Source organism: Phyllobates terribilis, unplaced genomic scaffold, assembly GCF_046119375.1.
Source record: "Phyllobates terribilis strain yellow unplaced genomic scaffold, ASM4611937v1 Scaffold_2__4_contigs__length_985480577, whole genome shotgun sequence".
In the NCBI taxonomy this organism is placed as follows: domain Eukaryota; kingdom Metazoa; phylum Chordata; class Amphibia; order Anura; family Dendrobatidae; genus Phyllobates; species Phyllobates terribilis.
The window spans coordinates 702,989,417-703,001,348 of record NW_027362762.1 but is presented as its reverse complement, the minus strand read 5'-3'; positions in this window follow the sequence as shown (position 1 = coordinate 703,001,348).

The following is an 11,932-nucleotide window of genomic DNA, read 5'->3' as shown; positions in this document are numbered from 1 at the left end:
ACTACGCTTGGGTTTCAGTAACCGCTCTGTGTATTCAGAACAGCGGACGTATCCGCTCCCCCGGCAATGACTGACAGCAGCTCAGCATTGGGACCGGCTGTCAGTCAGTGTCGGGGGTGCGCTTACAGCTGCCACTCTCTATACACAGAGTGGTGACTGAAACTGTGCCAGCGCCGCCCTGTGACTAAAACCCGAATATTACCAGGAGGAATAAAATGAATTTCCTCCCGGCAGCGGAGGTCTAAGTGCCGGCACTGGGCAGGTCTAGAACGCTATTAACCTGCAGATCAACCCCATATCTGCAGGTTAATAGCGTTTTTTCACAAGTTCCCTTTAGGTTATGTTCACACATCATGGTTTTTTCAGCGTTTTTTTTCTGCAGCAAAATCTGATCTCTTGCCAGGACGTTGTCCAGGATTTTTCTTGCTTTTTTGCTTTTATTTTGGTGCGTTTTTTCAGAATTTTTTTCACTGTCATTTTGTCTCTGATATGCATGTACATAAAGTTCAGTGAAAAAAAAAATCTCATTCTGGTTTTGGCACAAAAAAACACTGAAAAACCTGACACCTGCATTTTTGGTGCGTTTTTCAGTGTTTTTTCACCACCCATTACTTCTAATGGGTGAAAAAATGCTGAAAAAACACTGAAAGAAGTGACATGCTCTATTCTGAAAAAAAAAAACACGCAAAGCACAAAATCCTGAACAAAAAATAACCATGATGTGTGCATGAGATTTCTGGAATCGTAGACTTTGCTGGTACTGCAAAACGCAGCTGAAAATTTTCATAAAAAAATGCTGAAAAACCATGATATGTGAACATAGCCTTATAGTACTGAATTGGTTCCTTCCTTATCAAAATTGTGGGTTCTGTCTTGGTTCCAGGTTCATGTGTCATCTAATATACAGCTAGAGAGTTAAATGTCTAAGGGGTCACTATCACACACAATGAGGAACTCATTTCACTGATGTGTAGGATGTAATACAACAGCTTGGCCTGTGCGATCCTCACAATAGAGTTTTCTCATAAATCTTCCCCTTTCCACCACGTATATATCCTGGCATTGATTTTGTGCGTCTTTTTCCTAACAATCTATTATTTTGATAACTTTGTGTTTTACGTACTGTATATATACAACAAATTTCACTAAACACTTTGCACCTGGTCCATTAGTGCATTTGGGCCTGTTTTTGTTGAGCTTTTTGTATTTTGCACCTTTGTTTTTTATTTACACCAAATTTATCTTTCCAGTTGAGCTTTTTTTGAAGTGTGCTTTATCTGTGTTTTTTTTTTTTACTTTCTCCACTGTGGGGATGGTTTAGGATTTGCAGATGTTTTTGTGTGATTTATCATTTGCAATTTTTCAAAAAGTTGCAAAAATTGACGCAAATGTACTCAGGTCCCCTTCTGAAGTGTTTTTATGTACGTTAGGAATTTTTGATCAGTTTCTAAGACATTTTGCTCTAAAAGATGCACAAATGGTTAAAGATAGAATAAAAGACATTTTTTGACTTTATACAAAATTCATGAACCGCGTATTTCATTTTGATTAATTTGGCGCATTAAACGTTCGCGAATAGCACAAAATAAATGACTTTATAATAGAAATGCAAATGACGCATCAGGCCCTTTATTTCAGGGGATATATTTCATGCTTAATATTCTGAGACGCCAGTAACGTCCACCACAACAGTATTGGCTGTTGGAATTTAAATAAATTTTACCTAATTAAAAAGCATGGCTGCCATCTTCTGAAAGCGGTGACACTTGTGTCCAGAGGTTATTTATGATATTACAGTTCATCTCAATGACACAATTCACTTCAATCCTCCTGTAGAACCACTCTTAGGCCACGTTCACACCTTCAGTTTTTGGTGAGTATTTTACATCAGTATTTGTAATCCCAAACCAAGAGTGGGTGAAAATCTAGAAGTGGAGCTCGTGTTTCTATTATACTTTTCCTTTGATTGTTCCACTCCTGATTTTGGCTTAAAATATGCCTAAATATGCATTTTACTAAAGCTGATCTCCCAAGCCTAACTCCTTGCTCTATTCTGTCTTCTGCTGCTTGGCCTTTATTAGAAGAAGAATCATGAGTATTTGTATCTGTTGCATATTTATCAATGGCATCTACCTGATTACAACATAACTATTTCACATTCTGCATCCTATTCCCATAATACAAGTATAAAAGCTAAGTAAGTGCAGGATGTGAACCGCACGTTTTATATTCTGAAACTTTAATTGCGGGTTTGGCGTTGGCGTGGCTGAAGGTGTGGGATATTTGTGTTAGGATGTTCTTAAGGTCATACTTAAACTTTCTTGGCACAGGGGTGACACATTGAGTGATGCAGGTCTCGTTTACTTCTGCATAGTATCAGCTACTGTATGTATGGCAAATTGACAAGTTACAAACTTATCTTAAGACCTTATTAAAAATCAGCATTATAAACATTGATTACTCATACTTCCACCCTTCTAGTATTATGATATGATCCGAGAACTGTATATGGTTTTTACAAATACTGGCCTTAATCCAATACAAGTCTCACAAATTTAAAGGGAATCTGTCACCAGGTTTTTGCTACCCCATCTGAGAGCAACATGGTGTAGTGGCACAGACCCTGATTCCAGCAATGTATCACTTATTGGGCTGCTTGCTGCAACTTTTATAAAATCACTTTTTTATCTGCTGCAGATCTACCAGTTCTCCGAGTTCTGTATAACCCTGACCACACCACCGATTGGCAGTTTTATCTGTACACTTTAAATAGGCAGAAAGCTGCCAATCAGTAGTGGACTCAGGTTAATACAGAGCTCAGGATTATGGAAGCAGGTTTATTAGTCATCTAGTGATAATATCCTGCTGATAAAACAGTTACATAGGTTGAAAAAAGACCTAGGTCCATCAAGTTCAACCTTTCTCCACCAATTGTACATTTTTTGTCACTAATAATAATCAATAAAAATAGTATTTTTATTTATATAGCGCCAACATATTCTGCAGTGCTTTACAATTCATACAATTTTACAGAAATTATGGCCACTGGGGCTCACAATCCACATTCCCTATCAGTATGTCTTTGGAGTGTGGGAGGAAACTGGAGAACCCAGAGGAAACCCACGCAAACAAGGGGAGAACATACAAACTCCTTGCAGATGTTGTCCTTGGTGGGATTTGAACCCAAGACCCCAGAGCTACAAGGCTACAGTGCTAACCACTGAGCCACCGTGCTGCCCGTTAAATTATTATAGCCCACAATGTTATGTGTATTGAGGAAATCATCCAGCCCTTTTTAAAAGCTGTTATAGTGTGTTATTGCTACCTCTTGTGGTCGGCATTCCACAGTCTGACTGTAAAGAACCCTTTCCTGTTTAGCTGCCGGAATCCCCTTTCTTCCATCCGCCTTCTGCCCCCTGGTTCTTAGTATGGTCTTTGGAAGGAATAAGTCATGCGCCAGTCCTTTGTACTGACCACACATATATTTATACATATAAATGAGATCTCTTCTAAGACGTTTTTTTTCTAAGCTAAACAAGCCCAACTTTTCCAACCTCTCATCATATGAGAAGCCTTCCATCCCTTGTAATAATCTAGTTGCTAACCTTTGAACTGGATCTCATTTTCCAGATGTGGCCTCCCCAGTGATTTATAGAGGGGACAATACATTGGGATCACAGGATTTTATTTCTCTTTTTATACTCCCTAAAATCTTGTTTGCTTTTGTGGCTGCTGCTTGACATTGAGTACTGCTGCTCAGTTTACTTGTAACCAGAATACCCAAATCCTTCTCCTGTTCGGTAGTCCCGAGTATACTCCCATTTAATGTATATGTAGCAATAGGATTACTCCGTCCTAGGTGCATTACTCTACATTTATCTACATTAAACCTCATCTGCCAAGTGTTTGCCCATTCAGTCATCTTATCCAGATCGTTCTACAATATCGTAATGTCAAGATCAGATTTTAATATCTTACATAGTTCGGTGTCGTCAGCAAAGACTGACACTTTACTCTCAATCGCATCCCCAAGGTCATTAATAAAGAGGTTAAAAAGAATCGGTCCTAGCACAGATCCCTGCGGTCCCCACTGCTGACTATATCCCATTTAGAGAATGTACCATTTATGACGACTCTTTGTTTCCTGTCATTTAACCAATTACTTATCCATCTACATATAGCTCCCCCAAGTCCTTGCTTCTGGAGCTTCAGTATAAGGCTGTTATATGGTTAGGACCATCCCGAACTTAGGTACACATTGATGTTGGTGGGATGGCTTTTACGCTTTTTTTGATCAAAAACAATGTTTATTAAAGGGAATTTTTGCGCTGTGTACACATACCCTTCCGTAGCTTGACCCAAAATGTTGTTATAGCTTTAAATTTTGAGGCTCCAGTACAGACATTTGTTTTCATGTACCCCCTGAAATTGTATACAATTACTTGAAATGGCATTTTTCATGTTTGGGTTCCTGGAGAACTGGGCTGACTTCTCTTTTGGCTAGAGGCTCTATGGTAGAGATAAGCTGAACCTCAATGGGGAAGGTGCAGTCATGCATGGGGGAAAGAATGGATAGAAGGTTGGAGAAGTTTTTAAACCAGGGACTGGGGGGAGGGCAATAACTGTACAGAAGGGAAAGATAATGTAGATAGTGACCTGGGCATAAGTAATTAGGGGTTGCAATAGTGGAGGGGTTAGAACATTCAATACACTAAGGAGGAAAATGCATGTACACTAATGCCAGAAGTCTCACCAATTAGATGGGGGAATTAGAATTAATATTGTTGAAAGGAGGAAAATATGATACGACGAGGATAACAGAGACATGTCAGGGCGAGATCTGTGACTGGTCTGTTAATTTACAGGGCTATATTCTGTTCAGGACTGTACAAATAACTGAGGGGGAGGGGTTTGTTTATATGGAAAATAGTCCCTAAAATCCATCCTACAGGATAATATATGTGAGGCAAATTAAAATGTAGAGTCCCTGGGGGTGGAAACAATGGGAGGGAGAAAGAATTATAAAATACTGATAGGGGTTTGTTAGAAGTCTCCAAATATAATGGAAGTGACATAAAATATCCTCATAAAGCAAATATATTAGGCCGCAAATCAAGAAGTAGTAATTTTTATGGGGGACTTCAGCTACCTAGAAACTGGAGAGCAGAAACCTGTAGGTCCAGCAAAGGAAACAGGTTTTTGACAATAATAAAAGACAATTAGCAATCGCAACTGGCACAGGACCCAACAAGAGGATATGGGAGCACCTCTGGACTTAATTCTAACCAATATGCCAGACAGAATATCAAATATTTGGGTTGGGGGTCACTTGGGTAATAGTGATCACAAAATAAAAATTGTTCATGTATCCTTTAATAAGATGTATAGTAGATTGGCTACAAGGACACTAAACTTTAGGAAGGTGAATTTCCAACGGCTAAGAGATGATCTTAGTGTCATAATTGGGACGATGTCCATGAAAATGAAAGTACACAAATAAATATAGGACCTGTGCACGATATATATCCCATGGAAATAAACAGGCGAGAAATAGGAGGAAAACACTATGGCTAAATAGAACCGCAATAAATGACAAAAAAAAAGCATTTAGAGAATTAAAGCAACAGGGTAGTGACAAAGTATAAAGTAATTATAGAAAAAAAATACATTATGTGAAAAAACAAATCGGGGCAGCAGAGACTGAGACAGAGAGACTCATTGCCAAAGGAAGTAAAAATAATCCAAAAATATTCTTCAACTACATAAACAGTAAGAAACTCAAACATAATAGTGTTGGCCCCATCAAAAAAAGGAAGAGTATGAGGGAAAGGCCAATCTGCTAAACGCTTCAGTATTCACACAAGAAAATCCCATGACAGATGATATGATCAGGAATACCAAAAATTCTCCATTAAAGGGAATCCATCAGCAGATTTTTGCTATGTAATCTGAAGACAGCATGAGGTAGGGGTTAAAACACAGAATTCAACAATATGTCACTTATCAAGCTGTGTGCTGTTGTTTTGAAGGTTTTATCACTGGGACGTTATCATCGCTTAGACTAACTTGGACGCTGACTCTGCACCCTCCTGTGATAAGCAACTCACTGTCTATAGACAATGTATATAGAGAACCTGGTATGAGCAGGGTTAGCTTTTACAGCTCTGCTTCATTGATAAATCTAAAAACTCTGATTGTGCCAGAATTGCTGCACCCAGTAAACTAAGTGACACATTGTTGGATTTAGGGTATATTTGCCTACATCATGCTGCTCTCAGATGAGGTAACAAAATCCATTCATTGGCGCTTGCTGCTAACGAATGCAGAGTAGAGGGAAAGCGCACGCTGAGTGCTGTACTGTGACGTGCTGTGAAACCCCTCCCGGAGCCCAGTCAATCAGGGGAGTGCGTGTCACTGGGTTGATGTTACATCATGCTTTTCCTGCTCGCGGCGTTCTCTCCTTAGAATGCGCACTGACAGTGTGTTCACTTGCCAGCTCCTCACTTCTCATTAGAGCTGGCAATGGAGCGCACTGTCACTGTGCATTGGAAGTAATATCGCACAATGACAAGGAAGCTCGTACTGAGCATATGTCGGAATTGACATCTGACGCATGCTCAGTAGAGCAGGGACTAGCTCAGCCAATGAAATGGACATCACAGACGATACTTTGTTTCAGGCTTGAGGCAGAGGGTACAGCAGTAACTGCAGCCTCTGCCCCCTAATGATGTCTCTTTTGAGTAAGCCAGCATGCATCGGGGATTCTGAAATGATGTGTTATCAAACCAGAAGTAGGTAAAAAAAAAAAAAAAAAAAAAGCACAAAGCGGTTAGTGTAGTGAGGGAGCGGTAGGGACTTCTTAATTAAAGTATATTAGAAAAACGATTAGACATTTAATAAACAGGCATTTAGGATTAGAATCATTGTTCATTTCGGACCATCCCTTTAATAAATCTGCCATGTGTTATGTGCGTCAGAATTCTGAGTCAGAATTTTGGTGCATTTTGAATAATTGATCTGCCTTGTAGTTTTTGGGATATTGTTTAATAGTGGTAATTTACATGAATTTCATGCATTTTTCCTAAGTATTTTGATGTCTTTTTCTTTCCCTATAGGTTAGCACATTCTGCATTTACAAAAAAATAAATAAAACACAACTGACAAAAAAAAGCTGATAAATTCTAAAAAAAAAAAAAAATATGTGTGACAAAAACTGACTTAAGCTAACATCTGTCTGCAGCATTTTTTGCCTCTAAAACACTGCAAACAAATGCCAGGAATACGCCTTAAATTACAACGATTTTGCTAAGACTGCTTTGTGTGCAACCAGACACATAACAGTTATCCAGTTATCGACATTAGACAATTTGGATGTGAATTTAATTGAATGGAGTAAGAAATGAATGTACTGTATAACTGGGAGTAGTGCCGAGACCACTCATTAGCTCTGAAGCCCCTATGGAATTAGGTGAATGGAGAAGTGGTCAAGCATTCACACAGATTTCTTTAGATACCCATTCTCAGGATAGGAGGGTCCCAGTGGTTGGACTTTGACCCCCAATGATCATACACATGTCCTGTAAATAGGTCATAAATAGGTGATCAGTCGAACCAAGCTTTCCTGTGCATGGAGTGGTCGGAAGCATATTCATACATGTCGTTTTTGTGTTGATTTTACTATAGATTTAGCTTTGTTTTTGTAAGGCACCAAACAAGAGGAGGGAAAAGTGACCACATAAATATTAGGAAATCACATATTCCATTGTTTTCTAAGATTGTGAAATAAACAACTTCATTCATAATGGGAAGAGAAAGAGTGATGCGTGTACAGCACACCTTTGTTACAGTCATGTCTACTCATCTGTACGTTAAACAATATTCCACTAAAATGTTCTATTTTACATGTGTGTAATTATTTCGAGTTAGCTATGGAACATATTGCTACATTTTTCTGCAACGAGATTCTCAGCAGATCTACTTAGTAGCACTTACTTAAGAATATGTGCACATGGCGTCTCTTAGATGCTTTGTCTTTTTTAGAGATGTTGTTTGCACATACCCTACCTGTGCAAAGGTGGACAAGCCACAGATATAGCCAATGCAGTTGCTTCGGGGCATTTGGTGGAGGAGGCTTCTGCTCAGTTCTTCTTTACTCATTGGTGCTACTCTACCCTTTTTAAAGGCCTTGTCCTCATCACAGAAGAGGGTCACAGCACCAGTTATATATTTCATTTGTATGTTTCCAATTCTTTGGAGGAGAGGGAGATCTTTCTCTCTTTAAAGAGGTTTCTCCTAGCATCTAATATTGAAGGCCTATTCTCGAGATAGGTTATTATTATCACATTGGTGGGGTTCCCAAACCTGCCACCCAAAGCGATCAGCTATTATTACTTCCTGCGACGGTTGGATATAAATCAAGGGCGGACACAGAGAGATGGCCCCTGGGCATAAACGGTACATGGGCCCTTTGCAGCAGGCGCGGACATACCATTGGTGCAACCTGTGCAGTCGCACATGGGCTCAAGAAGTAAGGGGGCCTATATATTGTTCTTGCACAGAGGCCCTCCTCTGTCTTTGTCCACCACTGCTTTGCAGTCCAAAAGTTCATCATAATGCACCCCTGTATGTGTCTGCGACAGGAGTTGCTTGATGATTTGTAGGTGGAAGTGTACCAAATATACAGATCGTTCATTTGTGATCTGTCACGTTATTAGCTCAACCATCATTTCCTAGTAATATTAATTTGTGTGAAACTTTTGAGGCAGCTAGAATCCTCTCCATAAGGCTATTTTCACATGCAGTTTCTTGAGGAGGTTTTGCAGCAGAAACTGAGTGGAAACTGAGAAGAAACTCTCCAAATCCTACTCAAAACTCAAAAACTTGGAAGTCTTGCTCAGTTTCTGCTCCTAAAACTCTGCAAAAAGACTGTATGTGCGCATAGACTGAGAAGAATTTCATACACAGAGTTTTTCAATAAAATATTTTTGTGGCACTTTTTTTTCATGTCCTTTTTGCTGCATTTTTTTTGCTTATCACTGGCGTTTTTTTCCAAAATGTAACAAGCTCTAAGTATGATGTTTTATTCATTCATTGTGCACTGATTTATTATTATAAGGGGCAAACATCTAGACACAGTGCTGCTGAAACTGTAATTATTGATGAGATGTAGTGCCACTGAAGAAGCCGGATAAACGATGGTTATACACTTGACATAGCTGCCGGCTGAAGGATCCTTTAGGCCAGAGTCCATGCGAGAGCATCGGATGTGATATACTAATGACCCTCGGCTCCTACTCTGCTGCGAGCGACAGCTGAGTGTCATACTACTGTGCTGCGATCCTGTCGCATGAGCGGATCGGAGCACAGGTGCGGAGGAGATGGCGAAAGTGATTTCTCCATGTCCTTCATGGCGTGACTGCGTATATCGGACTGCACTGAGCTGACATCTGAGTACAGTCCAAGGTTTCACGCGCATCCACAGACTTGTTTGGGTGCGAGGTGCAAGTGAATCGAGTCTTGCTGCGATTGTTCTCTTATGCCGAATCGGCATGAGAAAATAATCGCTGATCTGAGCTGCCCTATAGAATAACACTGGGCCGAGTGCTATACGATGTTTTATCGCATAGCACTCGGCCGCGTTGTACGTTAGTGTGACTCCGGCCTTAAAAGGCTGTCCACTACTCGGACAACCCCTTCTCAATCCCTATGTTTCCCCCTTGTAAAATAATAACACTTATACTCACCTCCGTGTCGGGGTCGGGGTCGTTCCAGTGGTGTCAGCGCTGGCTCTACCAGGGATCGCATGACATTATGTCACGTGATTCCTGTGGCAAATCAGCACTGGCTTCACTCCCCCCATCTTTGGACAAATTACAGACATGCAGAGAAAGCAAGAGCTGCTGCCCTCTCACTTCCTCCAAACGTATATGATATGAGAGAGTCAGTACCCCAGGAACTGCACTGGCATTGGAGGGGAGTATAAGGTCACATTCACACATTGAGTATTTGATGAGTTTTTTACCTCAGTATTTGTAAGCCAAAACCAGGAGTGGGTGAAAAATGCAGAAGTGGTGACGAGTTTCTATTATACTTTTCCTCTAACTGTTCCACTTCTGACTAACAAATACTGAGATAAAAACTTACCAAATACTTAACGTGTGCACGTGGCCTAAGTGTTATTATTTTACAAGGGTTTGAGAAGAGGTTGTCCGAATGGTGGACAATCCCTTTCAGCTGACAGTTATCGCTCCCGACTTCCCCATACACAGTCATTTTTGTCGGCTGAGTGTTCTTGTGTTCCTTATGAGATATCTGCCCCCAGAATAATCATTCAGACATAAAAACATGGACCATTGTTCATCAGTATTTTAGTTTTTTATCAACTTTTATCAGTGTTTCAGAAATTACAAAACTTTTATCCATTACAATGTTAATCATGGACAGCACACGGATTGCATAAAGATGCTATATGTCTGGTGTCCATGATTTTTTGCGGACCCATAGACCATTACCCATGGGCAATTTTGATTTATAATGCGGATCAAAAACAGTCATACCTCTGTAATATTTTGCAGATGCTTGGTCTGCAAAAATACAAGGATGTGTACAGCCCCATAGACTTTAATGGGTAAGTGTTCTATCTGATAAAACACTTATGGGAAAAAGAGATGTCTCAATGAGGCCTTGATCTACATCTGTAAAAATATTTTTTTTTTTCACGACAAAAGTGTCTATAGCTTTTATGTGTAGAAAAGGTTAATCCCTTTGCAAAGTGTATATAACAAAGTCTCATATGGAGAAGACCAGGGTGTGGATGTGAAAAGTATAATCATGAGGGACATGTCTGAGCACAACTTACAATCGTGAGTTAAATATAAGCAACTGGTGACCTCAAAGAGGCAAAGGGAAATGAGATCTATGTATAATGAATGGGGTGTGGCCATGAGAAAACGTACCCACACCTAACTTAACATCTTATGACGAATCCTCCAATTATACTCATGATTTATGTACAAGAGGAGACATGTTTATCATGCTTGAAAAAAATGAGCCATATGTGTAGTATCAAGTATCCCCTATAAGTACGAGCTAAAAATAACTGCAAATAATTATTAGAGCGAATTGCACCCTGTGTGTAAACCCTATAGGGGTTGTATGACGCAAGAAAAAGCTTATTTTTTTTTAATAGCGTTGGTGCACTTTTTATTAAAAGTTCAAGTGAACGAGAGTAAACTACAATATAAGGCACGGCTCTTTGGCAACAACAACATAAAAAGCCGACCCTTCTATCTAATCTTATACTATCTTTTCAATGTGAGGCCTAAGGCCCCGTCACACTTAGCGACGCTGCAACGATCCCCACAACGATACGACCTGTCAGGGATCGTTGCTGCGTCGCTATGTGGTCGCTGGTGAGCTGTCAAACAGGCAGGCTCACCAACGATCAGGGGAGCAGCGACATCGTGGAAAGAATCTTTCCACGATGTCCTGCTCCTGGTTACCAGCCTGCTGAAGCAGGAGCAGGCTGGTAACCATGATAAACAGCGGGTTACTAGGGGCACACGCGCACCTAGTAACCCGCTGTTTATCATGGTTACTATTCTGCTACGGTGAGCGGGAGGTTACCGCTCACTTTAGCAGGCTCGTAACCATGATAAACAACGGGTTACTAGGTGCGCGTGTGCCCCTAGTAACCCGATGTTTATCATGGTTACCAGCCTGATCGCTGCTCCCGCTGGTCAGACACAGCGATGTGTGCTGACCAGCGGGAGAGCAACGACCAAAAAATGGTCCAGGACACTTTGCAGCGATCAGCGACCACACAGCAGGGGCCTGATCGCTGCAAAGTGTCACACATAGCGACATCGCTGGTGAGGTCGCTGTTGCGTCACCAAAACCGTGACACAGCAGCGATCTCGCTAGCGATCTCGCT